This window comes from Canis lupus, chromosome 17 (assembly GCF_048164855.1).
Source record: "Canis lupus baileyi chromosome 17, mCanLup2.hap1, whole genome shotgun sequence".
Classification (NCBI taxonomy): domain Eukaryota; kingdom Metazoa; phylum Chordata; class Mammalia; order Carnivora; family Canidae; genus Canis; species Canis lupus.
The window spans coordinates 22,162,320-22,184,875 of record NC_132854.1 but is presented as its reverse complement, the minus strand read 5'-3'; the positions used below and the strand labels follow the sequence as shown (position 1 = coordinate 22,184,875).

At 34.2% G+C, this 22,556-nt stretch overlaps 1 long non-coding RNA gene across 4 annotated transcripts in view; it reads right to left on the bottom strand.

The window, feature by feature from the left end:
- Nucleotides 1–5,066: 5,066 nt before the first annotated feature.
- Nucleotides 5,067–22,556, bottom strand: part of LOC140607958 (uncharacterized) — a 121,148-nt gene continuing 103,658 nt past the window's right edge. For 2 of the 4 annotated variants that reach the window (XR_012009879.1, XR_012009882.1), the window contains exons 4-7: nucleotides 18,994–19,716; nucleotides 17,594–17,687; nucleotides 5,731–5,824; nucleotides 5,067–5,354 (exon numbers count right to left, since the gene is read on the bottom strand). This is a non-coding gene — a long non-coding RNA (uncharacterized lncRNA). The remainder of the gene's footprint in view (nucleotides 5,355–5,730; nucleotides 5,825–17,593; nucleotides 17,688–18,993; nucleotides 19,717–22,556) is intronic. The other 2 variants (XR_012009880.1, XR_012009883.1) reach the window with 2 other exon arrangements.

Here is a 22,556-nt window from a genome sequence, read left to right as displayed (position 1 = left end):
TTCTATTATTTCTTCTAAATTTTTAATCCGCATTCTTAAATAAGCCATTGTCCCTCTGTTAATATTTTTTATATTAAAGTCATTATTTTGCTAAGTGATTAAGTGTACTTTAACATAACTACAACATGGTCTTTCATATAAAAGGAGTTTTGATTTGTTCACAAACCTCTTATGCCCTGATAATGTGCTTAGTCCATCATTTTACCATGTTCCTCCCACATGACACTTTATATCAAAAATATCTAGCAGCTGTTTGAATATTTATAAATCACAAAGTTTAACATTTATGGAAATTCCATGAAGTTTTACATAAGTGCATTAACAAGCACGTACACTTTTTAAAACAATAATTTAAAAGAATATTGAAATAGAAATTAGTGAAATTTCCTGTAATGGAGTGAAGCAAATCCTTCAGCTATATTGAAATTGAAAAGTAACATCAAATATAACTTATTGAACACAAACAATTAGTATCTGACATAAAGGCATACCTCAGAGATATTGTGGGTTCATTTCCAGATCATTCCAAATAAAGCAAATATTGCAATAAAGCAAGGCAAATGAATTTTTTTTGGTTTCTCAGTGCTTAAAAAGCTATGTTTATTTATACTATACATTAGTATGAAATGTGCAAAAGCATTATGTCTAAAAAGAATGTACATATCTTAATTAAAAAATAATTTATTGCTAAAAAATGCTAACCATTATCCAAACTTCCATCCAGTCCTAATCATTGATCACAGATCATCATAACAAATATACTAATAATGAAAACATTTGAAACATTATGAGAATTACCAAAATGTGACACAATGACTGAGGTAAGCAAATGCTGTTGGAAACCTGGCACTGATAAACTTGCTTGATAGGAGTTGCCACAAACCTTCAACTTGTAAAACATGCAGTATCTGTGAAGTGCTATAAAATGAGGTGTGACTGTATAGATGAAAGAAAAGAAGCATACATGTTGAGGAAGTAATAGCCTTCGGGAATTAGACTCATTTTTTCTTGGGCTCAACTGAATGCAACAAAAGATGTTTAGCTATTTCCCTACGCATTCCCATTCCAATTAATCTTCAAACTGTGTACATATTCCTTCTCTCACAATATGCACTACACTACATTTATGGAGAGGCTATCCTAGAAACATTTAAGCTCTTCCAGGAACATTGCACTTTCAATAAATGCTATGCAGCCGACCAGCCTGCCTTGTGAATGATCTTTGTGTACTCTGACCACTTCTACTTTATCACCAGAGACATCACAATGTGCTAGCATAGATCACTTGGAATTTGAGTTGAGGATTACTACAGGCCTTTACAACACTTTTAAAGTTACATCAATAAAAAATAATGTTCAAGACAGGTTTTAATGAATACCCTTTCATCAAGTGAAGGAACCTTTGACTTATGATTTGCTAAGTGCTTGGTTTCTCTTTTTATTTTTATTCATGAAAGGGTGCTGAATTTTTGTCAAATATTTAAATGCAACAGCTGAGATTACTCTATTATTTAGTAAAACATATAAACACACCGTTCCACTTTCTGATACTAAGCTATTTTCTGTTGTTGGAACAAAGCAAATTTAAATATATATTTTATGTACATACATTGCAGGTTTCAATTTGGTAAGAGTATATTCATGTTTTCAGCATCAATGTTCATAAATGAGTCTACTATGCAAGTTTATTTTCTTGTACTATTTTTGTCCAGTTTTATAATTGAGGTTATAGAGGTCTAATAAAGTGTGCTGGCGAGTCTTTCCTTTTTTTCTATTCTCTAAACAGCTTTTGTAAGATGAGGATTGTTTGCTTCTTTAAAGGCTTGTTAAAACATCTCCAAAATTATTGGCCATCACTTTTTTTTCCCTAAAACTTTTGTAGGAAAGATTTCCTTTTTGGCCACTGATTCATATTTTACATTAATCGTTACATATTTCATTTATATAAATTGAGAATATATTTTCTAAAATATTCACATAGGTCCATTTCAAATACATTGCCATTAGTGTTTTCATTGTCGTAAACATTTTAAGCAGCTCCTACTAATCTAATTATTCTATTTTCTTCTTTTTTTTTTTAAAAGATTTTATTTATTTATTCATGATAGTCACAGAGAGAGAAAGAGAGGCAGAGACACAGGCAGAGGGAGAAGCAGGCTCCATGCACCGGGAGCCCGATGTGGGATTCGATCCCGGGTCTCCAGGATCGTGCCCTGGGCCAAAGGCAGGCGCCAAACCACTGCGCCACCCAGGGATCCCTAATTATTCTATTTTCTAAAGCTAATTTTCCTTCTTTGTGCTTTTTAAATTTTTTTTCCTAGCTTGCATTAATAGATCATGTATTTTCACTCTTCTAAAGAATCAACAGTTTGGTACCCCACCCCACAGAATATAACATTTCTATTTCATTAATATCTGCTTCTTATTTTCTTTCTCCTACTTATCTTTGACTCTATACATTTTTCCCATTTTTTTGAGTTGATAATAACACAATAGTACCAACAATAATAACATAATACATTTCATGAATATTTGAACACCCACCAAATGCAGACCTTGTTTGAGATATGGGGACACAATGTTTTTGAGAGGAGAAATGAACACTAAAATATTGAACATATGAGTGCTATTTTAGTTAGTGCTGTAGTAGTTATAAATCAATGCTGTAACAGAAAAAATAATTTGTGGAGATGAAGAGAATGCATGAGACACTTTGTTTAGGTAAGAAGGTCAAGAAGTTCTCTGGAAAGATATGGTAGGTTGGTATGGTTGCTGGAAAGGATGGAGGGAAGGGACAGGTCCTGCAGGCACTGGGCACAGAAGAGCCACATGAGCCAGAAGACCATCACAAGAGATTCAAGTCTGCAACAGAGTTAAAGTAGGGGAAAGTGGCTAAAAAATATTAAAAAAAAAAAAAAAAAGAGAAATGGGCGGAAGCCAGACTCCATTGGACAAGGGAGGGAGTTTAGATTTTGTAATAAAGCAGTACAGCCATTGAAATGTTTAAGCAAGGAAGGAGAAACCATAGGAGTAGGAGTACAAAGAGGAGACTGGTGCCACTATTTAGATGAGACAAACAGTGGTTTGAACTAATATGATATCATCAGGGAATAGGCTAGATGGGCTGATTTGAGTAATATTTTGAAAATATCATTGATAAGAGAGTACTCATATTATTACAAAGAAGAACGTGGCGGTATGCAGTATATTAAAATTTTGTATCATCCTTCACTTTCAATATTCCTTCAGATATTGCTTTCTTGGGCAGCCCGGGTGGCTCAAGGGTTAACGCTGCCTTCAGCCCAGGGTGTGATCCTGGAGACCCAGGATGGAGTCCCGTGTTGGGCACCCTGCATGGAGCCTGCTTCTCTCTTTGCCTGTACCTCTGCCTCTCTCTCTCTCTCTATGAAAAAATAAATAAAATCTTTAAAAAAGATATTGCTTTCTTGCCCCTGGATAGTAGATTTAGATGCAAAATCATTCTTGGTTACTTTTATGTATTATAAAAGCCACTTTCAAAAAAAAATAAAAGAAAAGAAAGAGAAAAAGAAAGAAAGAAAGAAAGAAAGAAAGAAAGAAAGAGAAAACCCATTTTCAAACATTGAAAAAGCCTAGCTAAGATTAGTGTCAAAATTATGATCTATTATCCAATATAAGCATGCCCCCTTCTTTGGTTTGGGTCTGGCCTCAGAGTTAATTATCAGGGCATCAGTGAAATAGAGCATTGTCATTTCCTGTCACTGCTTTTCCTCACCTGATTGTGCTGCCAGCTTCCCTGATGGAGAATGGGGAAGGAGAGGAGACAGCGGAGTGGGGAAGTTGGACTGGTATTTTTGTAATCCACCATTGGTGTCTTCTGCATGGCAAATATACTCAAATTTCTATTTTTATTCTTTCATGGAGTACATTGTGACTTATCTGAAGCAACCTTCCTCTGACCTGGAGACCTCTCACACTACCATTTCCTTGCAAAGATGTTATCCTTTCAAGTTAACCACTGAAGACACAGATTTTGTTTCGTCTATAGAGCACAGAAATGTAGCATAGCCTCCCACCTGCAACAGGTCCCTCTGCTCTGCCCCACAGGTAAATCTAGCCAAACCAGTCTAATACTTTGAAACTTTTCCAGACAAAAGAAGATATGAATGTGTCTTTGCCTTGATTGAATTCTCCAGAGGGACAGACCATATGCTCACAAAACCCCTCTCAGCACTTCTCTTCTATAGCAACCTAGACAAGCCAAAAATTTTTGACTAAGAAAGCATCTGGCTAGAACAGAAATGGCAAAGTTGCATCCTTGGAGACTGCCACCCCTTCTGACCCCATCAAATCTCTTGAAACTCCCTGATTTAGTATTGAAATAAGGAAAACTCTCCACCTGCACAGAAAGGAAACATAGGTAAAAAGCCAAAGGCTGAAAATCGTTTTCAAGTCCAAGACATTCTCCTCTCTCAATCTGCTGGGTCTTTAGTCTTGTCCACATATACTTAGAGGTGTGTGAGGATGTAAAGATGGCAGGCCTGGTTTTAGAACACCTTTCAGCAAACACTAAATATGTATTTTGTCTACATCTTTGTGCTTTTCTTAAAAACAACAACAACAACAACAATTTTCATCCTTTAGCATTTACCTTCTCAGTTTGGAGAAGCAATAAAATTATCACAAATAGCAGAAAAGATATGTAGTACTGTCACTTAATCCTCAAATTAACTATATAATTTAGTTTTATTTTTCCTACTTTTCAGAAGGAGAAATTGACACAGGAAATGTGAATTACTTATGCATATTTATTTATATACATATCATGTAGTAAACAAGGATCAAAAGAGACTCTTCAGCTTTTCTGCCAAGAAGATAATAACTTAGGATTCTAAAATCTTGGATTGAAATATTAACATCATATCTCTGAAATATGAAGACCTATATTAAAGATATGTATAAAGATATATATATATATATATATATATATATATATATATTTGTTGTTTCCTTAAAAATCATGTGGTCTCAAAGTGAGTTCTTGTTTTAATGTATAAGTCATTCACACAAATGAAAAAAATTGAAACTTTTTTTTAAAGATTTTATTTATTTATTTATTCATGAGAGACACACAGAGAGAGGCAGAGACACAGGCAGAGGGAGAAGCAGGCTCCATTCAGGGGGTCTGATGCGGGACTTGACCCAAGGACTCCAGGATCACGGCCTGGGCTGAAGGCAGGCGCCAAAATGCTGAGCCACACAGGGATCCCAAAACAAATTTTTAATTTATATATTGAATCTGGTCTTCTTTGAGGATGTGCAACTCTTCCTGACTTTAGAGATGTCCTTTTCCATACTCTTACATATGCTTTCCTCTAAATATAAAAGAAGAAATATTTCCTGAGGCTGTGATAAATGCATTTAATGATAACCAACTATAATCTCATTTTATATTATCTTCAGAAATGAGAAATTATAATTTAATAATTGTCTGATTAAATATTTTGGAATTATTCTCCAAAGAAAATAAAGCATAATGAAATAATCTGTTATAAAGTTATCTGTAGTCAAGGTATGTAGTATTGCTTTGCTTTTTTTTTTTTTTTTTTTTTTGAAGAGGGGTTGACATTTAATTCTGAAAGGCTGTATGATGGCCAATCTAAGGGAAAAAAGAGAAAAAAAAAAAAGTAAATCCAGGCATTATACATTCTTTGTTCACAAGAACTCAATGTTCTGATCTGAAATACTCACCACCCACTCTCACATGTCACCAAGAAGAAAACGTCTGCTGCACTGCTAGCAAAATACTTGTTCTGCTAACCAACAATCATTTTTTTCAGAAGCCCTAGACAAAGAATAATATAATTTATACCCTATTTGAGCACATGTATTTTATTTTCATTCAATCACTACCTTATTTAAAAACATGAATTTGGGGGCACTTCAAGGTATTATGCTTTGTATTTCCCCAATGATGCACTAAAAGCTGGTAGCTTAATATTTCATATTGAGAATATTTCCTTCTCTCAAAAAAGGATTTAAATATCCTCATATATCTAAAATCAGAGGGAGGTGTGTGACAGGAACCAGCCAGGACTTACTGTCAGAAGGTCTCTGTAAGATTTCCAGCCCTGCCACTTAACCACCATAGATACTTCACAAACAGAAAATCTTTTAGAGCTGTAATATCTTCATTTGGAAAATGGAGACAGCAATAGTTATCTCTTGGGTTTACTCTGAGTACAAAATGATAACACTTTTACAATTGCTTTGCAAACTACAATGAATTTGGCATTATTAAAATTTTTCAAAAAAGTAAATCACACAATTTTCAATGTTTTGTTAACTATTTCTGGATACTGAAGTACCATTCTGTGTCCTAAATCAACAATGTACTAAATGGTACTTTAGCGGTCTATTTCCAGGGAATAACTCTCACATGGGTATTATCCAGTTGCATATAATGAAATGTGATATATAATCGAGCATTACACATCTAACTTATCATCTGGGAAATTGGAATTGTCAGTCCCTGAGAAAATAGTTAAGACCCATGCTTCCACAGAAATATATTGAAATTCATTTCTTGAGTAAAGATACATGTGGGAGAGGCAAAAGATAAAATTGCTTTATCCCTTTTTTTTTTTTTTTATGTTCAGGAATGAAATCTAATTCCTGGAAGAATACAGTGTAATGTGTAAGGAACAACACAACTGTTGATGCTTGAAAATGTTATTTCAGCAGCAATTAGAAAATAAGAGAACATTCTGAAAAAATGCTCTGAAAAGTAAGTGTTCTAAGAACGACAACAAAAGAGGGTCTATTTAAATGTATGATATTTTATGAATTACTAATTAAAAGGACTCTCAGCCATATGAGGTTTTAGTACTTTGTAGAGTTCCAGCCAAAAGTGGGTTCTCTGAGTAACCAAACATGTGTATATATTTTTTAATAACTCTCAAAATTAATAGGCTGTCTCCTAGAACCATGGACAGCACAAGAGAGACGTAGTCATGGAGTGACTTTAGTTCTATTGCAAGTGAATTAGGCATGGCTACAAAGGATTGGGTTGAGTTGCCTCTTGGTCTTCAGTGATTTGCTGTAATTTAACAGTACAAAACATAAATTTATCTATGGCATAAATAAATTTATTTTGTGTCACATGAGGAATTTTTTTGACAACTAAATTAATTAAGCAAAGAAGCAGTTTTCAAATTCTTGATGTTTTAAACATAGCCTAGAGGATCCCTGGGTGGCTCAGCGGTTTGGCGCCTGCCTTTGGCCCAGGGCGCGATCCTGGAGACCCGGAATCGAGTCCCACGTCAGGCTCCCGGCATGGAGCCTGCTTCTCCCTCCTCCTGTGTCTCTGCCTCTCTCTCTCTCTCTCTCTTTCTCTCTATGTCTATCATAAATAAATAAATAAATCTAGAAAAAAATCTAAAAAAAAAAACATAGCCTATAGTTCAATTTAATCAAACTATTTGTTTCCTATGCTTATTAGTTTGTTTTTAATGTATATTTTGTGTTTCAAACCCAGTAATTTCCACTCAGATCATTCATCAGGTTTTCCAGGAAAACAAAATGCATTCACTCTTGGTATTGTACATTCTATGGGTTTGGATAAATGTATAATGACATGTATCTGCCATTAGAATAAAATATACAGCATTTTCACTGCCCTAAAAATCCTCTGTTCTCTGTCTATACATACTTTCCTTCCCTAACCCCTAGCAACCACTCTTCTTTTTACTGTCTCCATAGTTTTGCCTTTCCCAGAACTTCATGTTACTGGAATCATAATGTATATGCCCTTTCCAAATTGGCTTCTTTCATTTAGCAATATGCATTTAAGCTTCCTCCAAGTGTTTGCATGGCTTGATAGAACATTGCTTTTTAGCACTAAATAATATTCCGTTGTCCAAATTGCCACAGTTCATTGATCCATTTCCCTCTGAAGGACATTTTGCTTGCTTCAGAGTTTTGGTAACTATGAATAAAAGCTGCTACAAATATCCGTGTGCGGGTTATCATCTGAACATCGATTTTCAACTACTTTGAGTAAATATAAAGTAGGCTCAATGGTACGTTAGGATCTTTTTAATTTTGTAAGAACAGTCTGCTCTTCAGAATTCTATTTCTCTGTGTTTTCAAGCTCTTTTTTTTTAACTTTTCTTACATTTCTTTTTAAATAAATAAAATAATGATTTGTAGTGATAATTTTCTTGGCCAAATAAAGCTGATATAAAGATATGGATAACAATTTAAAAAGTCTCCCAGATAGTCTTTAGGCTAATCTTATAAGTTTGAGATCTCTGAAACATTAAGTTCTCAAGTTTATAAATTCTCATTCAAGATCTTAGGAAGAATGAGTTTTTTTCTCTTTCTTTAGTTTTATTAAGTGTCTCACTATAAATGCCTGAGTTGGTTTTCCAAATATTAAAAAAAAAATAACTTGTCCTGAATCCTTCACTACAAGCAGAAGAAGTTACAGTTATATTACCTGTTTGATCTTAGTTTCTAATTATTTATGATCATGCCCATGCCAAAGGCCTACTTATGGATTTTCTTTCCTATATTCATATGACTAAATAACTCACTGCCGCTAACAACATAGTAAGACAGCCTAGGGTATAATATAGTCTTATCACCTGTCAGCTAACATGGTCTTGAGCAAAAAAAAAAAAAAAAAAAAAAAAAAAAAAAAAAAAAATAGTACCTACTTCAAAAGATTTTTTTAAGAAGTAATTAAATTAATACTTGCCTAGATTGCTTAGGACAGTAGTTATAACACTTAAAAGACCTAAAGAAAGATTAGCTAGTATCATTTTGCCTTTTGTCAGTTATTATTATTGCCTTTCCTAGTAATAGAAAAAACTTAAATACACTTTGGAGCTTGTACTTGGTATGGGTTGAATTGTGACCCCTTCCAAAAAGATATGTATAAGTTCTGACTCTCCATACCTGTGAATGTGGCCTTATTGGAAATGGGGTTTGTAGATCTAGTCAGTTTAAAATAATGTCATAATGGGGGGTCTTATTCCAATATGCCTGATATCCTCAGGAGAAGGGGGAAATTTAGACTCCCTGGAAAGAATGCCATAAGAAGACACAGAGACACACAGACAGAAAAAGAAAACAGCCACATGCAGATTGGAGTTATACTGCTGTAGCCATGAAATGCTGAGTGCCACTAAAAGCTGGAAGAAGAAAAGAAATACCCTCCTCAAGAGGTTTTGGAGGGAAGCATGACACCAAACAACCAGATTTCAGATTTCTAGACTCCAGAACTGTGAAAGACTAAATTTCTGTTGTATTAAGCCATCCAGTTGCAGAACTTCATTATGGCATCCCTAGGAAAGGAATACAGTAGCCTTGTCACTGAATCTTGTTCATCTGTCTCTGCTTCACCTGAAGCATTTGTATCCCAAATGGTCTAACAAGGAAGAAAAAGATGAGCTTTCTACGTATGTCACAAATCTGTCTTCTGATATTCTTTTACATTTTCATAATGCCCAGACCCCCTCTGCAATCTGATAAATGTTTTAGAAACTATACCATGGCTCACAAAGTCTACCTTAGTAGGCTGAGTACTTCTCTTCACGGCACCTCTGTCTCTGGCACTGAAAAGTGCATCTAGAATATACCCATTTTCATGTTGAGATCCATCACATTTCTCAACAGGTTTAGAATTAATAAAGGCTGAATCTCACCACTTGTTTTAATCTCATTATGGGGGAGCTAAGTGTCAGCTCCATATTGTTCAGTCATTGCATTCCCCAGAAAGTTCGTTGGCCAGTATTCAAAGAGAATCTGATCCAATTTACTCTGGTATGACAGCATTCTCACTGTTGCTGCTCTAAAGATCCTTAACTGTTTCTCACCGAGTGACTTACTAAAATTCTAAAAAATAATAAATAAATCATAAGCCTGATTGCCTGTTTCCAAGTTTTTGATCATTCTGCTCTATTTACCTCTAATACAAATACTCAAGTCCCTGCCTGCCCAAATTTCATCTGATTACTCCTACTCATTATCATGTTTCACATTCTATATTCCTCTGATTTCCATTTTCATTGTGACCTACAATCTAGAAATCTCTGTATTCAGACATGGCCACCAAGTGTCCCCAAACAATTACATAAAAGCATACCTGGTCCTCTCAGGGGTAGTTCATTTCCACCAACTGAAATGGTTTTCCACTAGTGCTTTGAAGGGAGATGTTCCTGGTTCTTACTTCTGTAAATTAAGGGTTTGGCTCCCTGGGGGAGGTAGGAGAGATGGGAGAATGGGGTTTCACCTGTGGCTTCTCTTCCCTTGTTGTAATCAGCCCCATAAGAAAAGTTTCCCTAGACTCTCTGATCTCTGTGAGCTCCTGGAAAGAAAGCGCCTTTCCCTTTCATCTGGCCCTTAGTGACTTCTCCTTCCCAACTTTTATCAATTTAACGTTTGAAAGCTTAATCTTCTTAATGGCTTTATAGGGTCTGGAAAAATCAGCCCCAGGTCAGCAAAATCTTGGCCTTCTCTCTCCCCAGGTTTCAGTAATTACTCCATACACTGTGATTTCAGTTTTCTAATATTTTTTTAGGAGAAATATCTAATTTTCCATTTGTTTGGCTTTTCGTGAATTGTCAGCGTCAATGGGGATCTTTCCAGCTCCCTGTTCTCCAAGCTGAAACCTAGTTGTCTGGATTGTTTTAGAAAACTACGTGAAATCTATTTCTTAAAAAATTCTTCTCCTACACAGTTTCATATGGACTTATCAACACTATACATAGCCTCTCTTAATCTTTTCCAATGCCTGTGCTATCTTGTATAGTTAATAACTCTGCTACCTACTTTTAAAAATAATATTATTTTAATCTTTTGAGAAAAACCAGTACTCTCATTTCATCCAAGAGCCTCAGAGAAGGTTTTGTTTGTTTATTTGTTTTTTATTTTAAGTTAGGCCAACATCGATGATTTATTGGGCAAAGTTTAATAGTAATGGAGGCATTTAATCTCTTTATACTTTTAAGCCATATATTATTGTCATTGTGCATTTGTATTTACTTCTCCTAGAATTGAAAGAGGATTTTGCCTCCTTTTGACCTCAGAAGATGGATTCTTCTTTCCAGCCTGTTTCTGGGCCAGGCGGAAGACTCAGAGGGCAGAGCATCCCCTGATGGAAACTGAAACTACCCCCTCAAGCAGTAAGGACTGCCCTGAGCCAGCAAGATCCTGCCCCTCTGGACTTCAAAACAGGGATCCTTTGCCCACCTGGACGTTCTCACACACCTTAGCCCCACATTTTGCTAATTTCAACCTGGAAGTATTTGGGGCACTTTGGAGATAGTCTTTGAGACACTAGTCTGCCTTCTTCCCGGTGCTGGCCTCAGTGAAATAAATTCCTTTCTTGTTTCACTGTCAGTCCTTTCTCTACTTTTGAATTTTGTCCATGGTGGGTGGCCTGATCATGATCTGTTTGGGATCTCCAGCCAGGAGCTCTTGCACCCCTGCTAGGGTGAAACACCTTTGAGGAAAGGCATAATTCCAATTTAAAATTCTTTCCTATGCACTGTCTTCTACAAATGAAGTATTGAATAGTTATTGAATTTATTTAGAGTACTCATGAATCTTTATCAAAACCAAAAGTCCCAATAACAGCTACTAAAAAAAATATTCATTCCACTTTTTCTGCCTATCTTTCTTTTTTCTAGTGCAAACACCTACGAGATTGATAGGCAAACATTTGATAGAACTCAAGTAAGTTATATATATTGAATATAATAGATGGCATTGCAAGCATGAAACAATCCAGTATTCAGTAATATTTATGCCATATTAAAATGTGGTTATCGCTACATGGACATCTAGCACAAAATAAGCACCAAGAAAATAAAGAAATTTATCTAATCTACTCTAATTTTTCTTAATATCCTTTCACAAAATTATCAAAGTTAGCAACACAGATATCATCAGAAAGAAAATTTTATGATGCAGGTCCTTTCAGGTCAAATAACCCTACTTGAAACACAATAAAGAGATTACAATCAGTCAAAAGGCACCTTAAGTTCAGGCTATAAATTAATGAGGGTAAAAAGGTTAATAATAAATAAGAGAAAGGAATAAAGGGACAGATGGGATGACAAGAGAAACAAATTTCATTTCATTTCTATCAGAGCTAGACTTCATCCTGTTCTTCTAGCATTCTGCTTCCTTTCTTGTTCAAAACACAAATAATGAAACAGATTTGAAAAAGATTCATAAACTGATGTTATGTTTGAAAAGCTCTGTGATGATGGTATATCCAGTAATGGAGGTGGGAGTGGGCAAAAACGATCCTAGAAAAAATTATATTTAGAGAAATAATGTGGATATTTTATATCAAGTGTAAAAAGATGTTGCCCAATTAAGCCACCTTTCATGGCATTCTAAGATCAGATTTATTTTCTCAATACTGATTCCCAGCTATTCTTAATACTTATTTTTGTCCCAGGTTCTTTCTTTACATGAAAACGATTGAGACAAATAATTTGCTTACATGGAAATGGGGTTGTAAATGTTTCTAGTCTTGAAGATTTCCCAGATATGTTTCTTCCTGACTTCTTTATTTTTTTTCTGTTGGTTGTCTACAATTTATATTTTTATATCTATTAGAAAAAAAATTAGGCAATGTGTAACATCACATATGCTTTAGATGGCCAAAATTGTTTGCATATTTAAAAATCATTTTTTTCTCTCTTAGAAGCCAAGGGAAAGTGAGAATTTTTTAAAGCCCTAGTTTAAAGAAAAGAAATACAGTTACTAGAACAGAAATAACCTCTACATTGGGAAGAAAATGATACCTAGAGTATGACTGAAAAATTTCACTTGGAAACTCTTAGTTGTAGGTCAAAGAGGATCTCGTGAAGTATCAATTCAAATTCATAGAAAATAATCCCATACATGAAAATACAAAATGGTATGCCACCTAAGGGTTACATGAAGGGGGATCCATCTGGCTTTAACACAGGAACCAAAAGAAAATTATTTTTTTCTTCTTAGCCATGCTTATGTTTGTTTACTTCCTTCTAACTATAAAAGTCCTGTGCTAGTGGTTGCCCTGCAATGGTCTTTTGATTCTTCAGGTCCCCAAACATCTTAGCACTTGATCTTGCCTTTTCTTGCCCCCTTTTCTTAGAGCCTATAGTGCATTGTACTACTCTGTCTGGAGAGCTGTTGTGATTAGGCAGGTATTCTGAAACCAAGATGGTGACACAGGCCTATCTGAGTATCACCATTCTCCTAAGCAGAAATACCCAAGTTTTTGAATGCCCCCAATTCTGCAGAGGCAGCTTCTGAATTCTTAATGTTTCCAGACAAGCCTGCTTCTGAACTCTTCCTCTCCTGAAAGTTAATTTTGCTGAAACTCTTGCAAAGAAGTTTTATGTTATGATTCAAAATCTGTAAATCCATGTTTATCCATCTCAGCATAGTCATTGTCCAGTGACATTTTCACTATAACTGAAATGGTAAATGGGTGTATTTTCAATATAATTATGGATATTAGTTCTGAAAACATGTTTTACTGGGTTAAAGACAGCCTCTTATAAAATTCTATCAATAAAATCAGAATGGAACACGACAAGTAGATTTAAGTTTTAACTGTACTGCTGCCTTAATACTCATGTGTAGGCATTAGAACAGTGCTTTCATGGTTTCACCTTCCCAAGCCCATCTATGTATATTTAATTATCACTGTATCTCTTTAGCCAACATTAATTTGCATCTTTAAAAAGGCCGTTCCTTTTCCTGTAAATGCTCTTTTCCATCTCTCAACATACACCAACGTACGTTTTTTCTTTATTTTTTTCAATATGTATTTATTTCCGTTTCTGAGCACCTGTATTAAATAATGTTGGCATGACAGTTTAGCTTTTCAAATCATTGTAGTGTTAGTATAAAGATTGTCACTGTTTGGTTTTTACTTAAATGATAAGGAAAGTACCAACCAAGAATAATAATGCCAGTTCTTCAGTAAATATTCACTCACTCAAATTAAATCCACAGTATTTTGTTGATGAGTGTCTGTGTAACAAGGATAGTTGTCTTTTACTTTAATTTTTGTGCATTTGCTTTCACTTTGCACTCACATTATATTCCCGGCAGAAAGACCTATCAAATACTGGAAACCAGGATCTGGACTCAAATTTGCTTTCCACATCCACATGTAATGTATTCATATGTTCTTAATAATCATTCTCTGATAGACTGAAGAGAAGTTTTAATATAGCCTGGCACATAAAATTAAGAATCAGGAAGTATTTGGGTTATTTCCCCCAAATTTGGGTGAAAATCATTTCATCAATTTTATTTATGAAATACATACTTAGTGCTTCTTATACTCCAGGTAATGGGCTGGGTGCACAGAATATAACCATGAGTAAAATATGACTCTGCTTTGGGGATTCTATGGTCTAGTAAAAAAGAGAGGATGAATAAAAATATTTACAGTGTTGTGAGGCAGGTACCAATCAGTTTTTCTAATGTGCTGTGGGAAGCAGTGGAGCAGATGCATGTCCCTGAAGGCATCAGCAGCTCCTCTCATAAGAGACACCTAAAGAGAGATCCCTGGGTGGCGTAGCGGTTTAGTGCCTGCCTTTGGCCCAGGGCGCGATCCTGGAGACCCGGGATTGAATCCCACGTTGGGCTCCCGGTGCATGGAGCCTGCTTCTCCCTCTGCCTGTCTCTCTGCCTCTGTCTCTCTCTCTCTCTGTGACTATCATAAATAAATAAATAAATAAATAAATAAATAAATAAACATCCTCTAAAAAAAAAGAGAGAGAGAGACACCTAAAGACAATTCTTTCTTGCATAAATAAATTGGAACCTCAGATTTCTTGAGACTCATGTGAAACCAAAAAGTTAGATTTATCTTTCTTACTCCCTGATAATCTTTTTCCATGCCTAGTAGGTTACCTGGAACATATGGTTCGGAATAAATATTTTCTGAATACAGGTTTATTGAACAAATAACAATGTGAAAAGCCTTAAAAACCCAGTGTTTTCAAAATAGTTAACTCACTTCTAAACATGACATGAATGGCCATAACATGCTTTATAATTGTTATTTATCTCTCAGTGTGACTGCTATATCTTTAGGTACAGAAATATTAACGGATTTGATTATGGGGTACTGCATCAGAACCAATTGAGAATGCTACATAATATTTGGTATGTGTACTGCAATATCTTTTTTGCATTATATATGAAAATAAATACTTTAAGTAAAAACCATAAATAAATTTTAATAATATTAATTAAATGTAAGGGAATTATATTTATTTTATATTATATATTTATAAATCCATTATTATATATACATATTTTATATACATCTATGTATACATGTATATGTGTATATTTATTTTATATGTAATATGTATTGTACTTTGAAATCCATGTGGCTCAAAGGGACTAAGAAGATAAAAATTTGTGCTGAGTGAGTCATGAATTACAATTTGCCCAAATAGAACATTCTTTGAATTCTCTTCAGGAATAGCAACTCTTGCCACATCATTTTCCTGCTAGTTCACAGCTGTCAGCTTCAAATCCAGGATCAATTGCAAGATGGGTTCATACAGCATAGAACATTCTGAGCAAAAATGAGCAAAAAGACTGTTAAAGAAGGCGAAGCTGCAGGTATTTTAAAAATTGATTTGTAAGTCAACTGTGGTCCACTTTAGGGGTATGCATATAGAAGCTGATGACAAACTGATGCCTCTGTTTACCTGAGAAACACAGAGACACTCAGGGAAAAGTATTTTACTTCAGTTCAGTGGCTTTATCATGAAGCTTAGATATGAATGATAAAAGGTAATTTTATACAGCTAGTCACTGTTTTCCTGACCATCTTTTTTGTCAATGTCATATCTGTATCATCCCAATGTTTACTGTAGGTAAGAAAATGCACCAATTTTTTATTTGATGGTTTTTATATTTCATTTTAGTATTTTATCTAAATGAAGTATTGATTTCCGATTTTAGAAAATTGATCAAATAAAACCACTCTTCTATTTGTAAACATTAATTAATATCATAGCATTTCATTCAAAAATATGTACTTTGAATTAGACTCATAATATCCTTAATCTGAAATTGTATTAATCTAGGAAACATTTGTATTTCCTTTGCTGTCCTCTTCAGTGACAAATTTTAGGAAACTCTCTCTAATGGACCTTGTCTGTACATAACTTATTTAGATCAAATACTGGAGGGGTTTTTTCCTTATGTAATGGAATTTGAAGATTTCATTTTCTTTTAGCAAGTTACAACTGCAACTTTTCTTTAAAAAAGGAAAAACAGAACTAACTCCTTGGGTCCTTTAAAAAATTAATCTTGAGAATTCAATTTCTTTTACCTCCTAATGTCTTAAATTTCAATCATCTCTTTCATTTTTACAGGACAAGAACAGCAGTTTTCTTTAAATTGCTAAGTTCTATCTAGTTCAATACATTTTCTACCTTAGGCTTTTCTTGAGCATTCTATGATTACTAAGTTGTAAAAAGAATAAAAAGGCACTTTTACTTCTTGGCTGGATGAAAACAATAAGTCATTGCACTCTGGCTTACTGTCAACCCTTAGCAAGGAGGTACAAACAGCAATTGTCTCTTGTGATCCAACCTGACACCTTCCATAGATTTCTAAGGTCAACTAAAACATCACCTTATTCCCTTTTCATGTTGCATCATTTGTAGGCTTAAAATTTAACTTAAATATGATCTAAATAATCCAACCAAATACAAACCCAGAAAAAAATGTTTCATTTGAAGGGTATATTTCCTTATGATTTTTAATAGGTAATAATACGGCAAAATATGAAATGGAAGGTAGAATTAAAAAAAAACATAAAAAATTCTCTATATACAGCTTATTAAAAAACTACAATCATATATTATTGACCAGTAACGTCACTATTTTAATGCTACTGCAAATAGAGTTAATGTAACTGAGATATGAAAATGGAACTACAATATGCAAACCCTGCTGATCAGATATGATATAGTGTAACATCTAGTAAGAGCAGTTTGTTACATGGAAGGTATTAAGAAAGCATACAATTTCCCTTAGATGATGTATCATGCTCATAACTACTATATATGAACTTATGTGATTATTTCTTATCTACCAACTAAACAGTAAGTTTCATAAGAGAAAAACTGTTTTAGCATGATCAGTATTTTATCAGGACAATTCCTAATGGTGGAGAGTTCATAGACGATAAATATTTCTTCAATGAATAAAAGAGCCCTGAAGAATTTGATCAGATTGCTAAGGGATTTATAAATTTTGCCATATTGGAAAACATCAGAGATACTGAGTTATGTATTCTGGGAAAAGTTAAGGGAAAGGTACGAAAGAACCCATAGTAGTTTGCAAATGTTTGAAGTTATATAACAAAAAGACAAAAATGGACTTGTTTTAGTCTCTTCTAGTGGTTAGAACTGTGATAAAACACTAGAAGTTTAAAAAAAAGATAAACTTCAAGTAAACATGAAGGTTTCCTAAAAAGTGGGAGGGTTTACAATTTAATAAGCTAACAAGAGATGTCTATCAAGCTCCCAAGCAGAGACCTACACAGAGAAAGAATATTTACCAGTTCACTCCAAATACATTTTCCAGATTAGTTGTGAATCTGAATTATAAGAACATCCATAGCATGCGGGCTTATGATTCGTTGATGCCATCATCTAATTCCAAACAAGAAAAGGAATTATTATAATTCACCAAACTTTTTAAACAATTAATTGACATATTCAAGGAACTGAATATTTTTAGTGCATATACTAAAAAACTTTTTTAGAGCTTATTTAAAATAATTATATAAAGTAAGAAGACTTCACTACAAGAAAAATCAATTAGTAAATCCAACTGTAATCACACGTTTAGTTAAAATAAGAACTGTCACCTTGATGGTGTTCTGATTCACTAGTGAATCACAAATATTTTGAGTCCATTCCCATGTCTCAGACAAGGGTCCTGAACCCAGTCAACATTTTCTCCCACAATGGTGCCCTGCCTGATGCATTTGCTAATTGGTTCTTTTCATCTACTGATTTTTTTTAACTGGTGACATTCACAGCCTGCATCACTGGCCCTTACCTTTGAATAAAAATAATTGACAAAAACGCTTGTGTGCAACTATACAGAAGGCACTGCTGTAGCCTCTTATCATTCTCATGTCCTTCTGGAGCTCATATCACTGAGATATATTTTGCCCTGCCTCTGCCACTCAGACTTACAATCTGACAGAGACTTGTTTCAAACTGACAACCTAATTTCAGAGGAATGATGATAGATTGTGCTTTTCATATTTCCAAATCAACTGAATTTTCTTCATCAGAATGCCTATATAAGTTTGATCGTAGTGGTAGTGATTGTGAGGTTGTGGTAAATAATACTGCTACTGGTCAAATAGGTCGGTGCCCTTGCCTCAGTGAACCTGCAGGAAACCTATATTTCTATGCCCCTGAACTTGAACACTGTCACAGGACTTATTTTCAGCAATGTATGAATGGAAGTAGTCTTTGTCAGCTAAAGCAGACATTTTAAAAGCCAGTACATGGTTCCTACGTCCTGCTGCCACAAATTTGCAATGTTTCTAAAAAGAGGCTATTCCGTCAGCCTTGTACTGAAAGTAAAGACACCATACAACTGTAATTCAGACAGAAGTCAACCTCAGTTTGGTATTCAGAGAAAATTATCTGTCTTGTTGTGAGCCACTGAGACTCAGAGATTGTTTCTTACCACAGCATGTCCTGCTCTATGCTGATTTATACAAAGCCATAAAGCTTGAGACTTTTTTTTACCCCACAAGTATAAGAACATTTATAAACGAATCGTGTCTGGCATTAAAAACAATGTGGAGAAGCAAAGTGGGCAGGAGATTCGATTTGAAAAATATGAAAGAGAAGTCCCAGGGTAAGTCCAAATGAATTCAACTTTGGTAGCGTCAGAAGTAATTTGTAAGCAACTTAGTGTAAAATGTGTAATCACCTTGAATGAAAAACAGGAACTTTACTTGCTAATTTATGTGGTTTAACCACTGAATACATTTTAAGGAGAAGAGGACACGTTGTTGTGGATAAAGATGTTAGGATGAGGATTTTTGTCTTTGGGAACAGAAAGGAAGTGACAGCTTTTAAAGACAGGAACAGGAAGAAATAACAAAATTTTGAAATGTGTTGCATGAACAGCCTGGATGTGGGAGAAAATAAAAAGAGTAAGGTTTGTTAGTGATGCCAAGGTAAAGTGATTGAAAAATGAATATGCCACCAAATGGCGAGAGGGGAAAAAAAAAAGAACACAGATAAGGAAAGACAGATGAACACAAGAGGGATAGAGGATAGCAGATAACTTTTGCTTGTGTACAAGCACTTGGCATAATTAGCTTGTTGCAGCAATTAACATGTAGTCCATCCTCCTCTCCTTTGTATCTAGAAAAGAAGAAAATGTCACTGCTTGGTATCGCTTTGAAAGGATTTATTTAATTAGTTGTGCAGTCAAAATAGCATAGCATTTCAAAGAATCTCATGAACATATAGTTTATAGGTAAGTAGAAATATTTTAAAAAATTGATGAAATAGGGGCGCCTGGGTGGTTCAGTCAGTTAAGCATCTGATTCAGCTCAGGTCCTGGGATGGAGCCCCACATCTGGCTCTCTGTTCAGTGAAGAGTCTGCTTCTCCCCTGCTTGTGCTCTCTCACTCTTTCTCTCTCTCTGTGCCAAATAAATAAATAAAATCTTTTAAAAAATGATAAGATACTAAGAAATCATCGATCTTCATTATTTCAAGGGGCACCATTTCAAAAACATCAGTAGGGATGGGTAAATTGAAGATTTTTTTACTATAATCTGAATTTACCTGCATAATTCCTCATGTGGATATGATAGTTCATATTTTTATTTGAATTTAAACATAAATGTTGCTTCAAACAAGAGAGTAATAGCCAGAGGTGCAAAATAATAGCCAGAAGGGGAAAAAGTGAAAAAGACTAGTATGTCTTTTTATGACTAGGATTTCATGACTTTATTACATAAAAAAAGCAATGCTAAAAAAACAATATGATTAAGATAGCAAAACAGATTAATGAAAAGTTTATGACTACATAAAGATATTTCTAGTAAATTTGTGATAGCATGTTTTACTTTAAAATTTATATTTAAGGAATGATTTATACTTCCCTGTTTTAACTGACATTTATTTTTTTCTACTCAAATATACTAAGTGGATTTATGCTAAAATTACTAATAGTGTATAAAAGCAAATTAATAACAAGTTAATAGCACAAACAATGGATAACTCTTGAGATTCTACTATGTATTAGAAATTTCACTCTCATTGTATATGCATGTTCTAATTTAATCTTCATTAGACTCCTTGAAAAAAACAATGTATTGGTTACATGTTTGGACTCTAGACTCAGATTGTTTATGATTGTTTTACTGTTCTGTTTTTTACAACTGGGATATTTATTTTTATAACTAAATGCACTATTTATATTTTATCTTTCATCTTCAGAATTCTCTATAAATGGGGGAAAATTGTGCAAAGCCCTTAAGTTATTGTAAGAATGAAGTAGCTAATGCAGAGATAATTTGACATACAAATAATATTAGCTATTATTACGGTCCCCACCCATTCAAAAAAGCAGACTCTAAGATTAAGAAAGGTAAATTCCTTTCTCCAAAAGTGTATAACAGGTTATACCTTTCATATTCAGAATCCAGGTCTATGGACTTTAAAAAACAAGCTCTTCATTATAATTATTGTCCCATTTAGACAATCCTGACCTTGAATAGTTAATTTCTATTTTATACATTTTCATAGGAGTTCATTTGGAACTTAACTATCCATGGGTATCAATAAAGGATGGCTACCAAAAAATGTCCTCCCTGGGCACCTGGGTGGCTCAGTGGTTGAGTATGTATGCCTTTGGCTCAGGTTGTGATCCCAGGGTCCTGGGAACAAGTCCTGTATCAGGCCACCTGCAGGGAGCCTGCTTTTCCCTCTGCCTATGTGTCTGCCTTTCTCTGTGTCTCTCATGAATAAATGAATAAAATCTTAAAAAAAAAACTTCTCGCTGCTTCCTAAAAAGTTAGAATGACTTTATAACAGAAATGAATATATGTAATATTTGTATTTTCAGTGTGTTCATATATCACTCCATATACACAAATAAATGCATATTATGAATAACATAATCTTTCTAATAACCCATAGCCTCATGATCAACATTCAGCTTCTAAAAACTGAGACCCATGTACCAATTTATTGCAAAGCAATATGTGTTTCTAGAATAAGTTTGGAACAAATTGTGAATTATCTAAATGCTGACTTGAGAAAATGGATATAGGGATGCCCGGTGCCTGGGTGATTCAGCAGTTGAGCTTCTGCTTTCGGCTCAGGGCCTGATCCCAGGGTCCGGGATCGGGTCCCACATCGGGTTCCTTGTGGGGAGCCTGCTTCTCCTTCTGCCTGTGTCTCTGCCTCTCTCTGTGTCTCTCGTGAATAAATAAATAAAATCTTTAAAACAAAGAATGGATATATTTAACAAAATGGTGAACATAAAATGAAAATATCTGTTCTGATCCTTAAAAGAAATATTCTTCTGATTTCTGAGCTAGTATACAGATTTTCTGCAGTTTAGATAAAAATGATTTAGAGGACAAATATTATTCAATCTTTTCAATTTGATTGCATCTGAACTCTATGAGTTACTCATTACTATATTTATTAGTGATAATATATTGATTATACATGCATAACTTAAATTTATACATATATGATACATATTCATATGTAAATATAATTCATACTTATTTAATAATTGTTTGCTTCACATGAATTCTGTATGCTGGATTGAAGGTATTGTGAATAACTAATTTATTATAAAGTAGAGCCAATGGAGAGGCTCCTGGGTCCCTCAGTGGATTATGCATCTATCTTCGTCACAGGTCATGATCCCGGGGTTCTGGGATAGAGCCCTGGGTCAGGTTTCCTGCTTATCAGGAAGTCTGCTCCTACTTTTTCCTCTACCACTGGCTCATGCACTCACTCATACTATCTCATAGATAAATAAAATATTTAAGAAAAATAAAACATAAAATAGAGCCAATAGCATAATAATGATTACAATTTTTGTATTTCATTAATTTTCAATTTACAAGTTTTGAATGTGTCACTTTTTTTAAACTGTATTTATCTATTCTAAGAATGATTTTTTGCAATAGATTTTATGATATGGCTCTTGTTTACCTTGATATATATATAATTTTGTTTTCAATCCAAATAATAAATATATTTGATTTTGAAAGCCTTGAAATCTTGTTATTTTATTTAATGTTTGGTGTTATAAACATAAGAAAAATAATAATGAGTTATATTATCTGCTCAGGAGAACTATATGGAGTAATATACATAATTAAAATGCAATTTTATAAAAAATGTGCAAATATTCAAAGTTTGCTATTATTTTTACATGGGTTAAGGGTAAATTAGTCCTATCAAAGAATTCCTCTGAAAATAAACATTTCGAGATGGTATGCCTTAGAGTTCT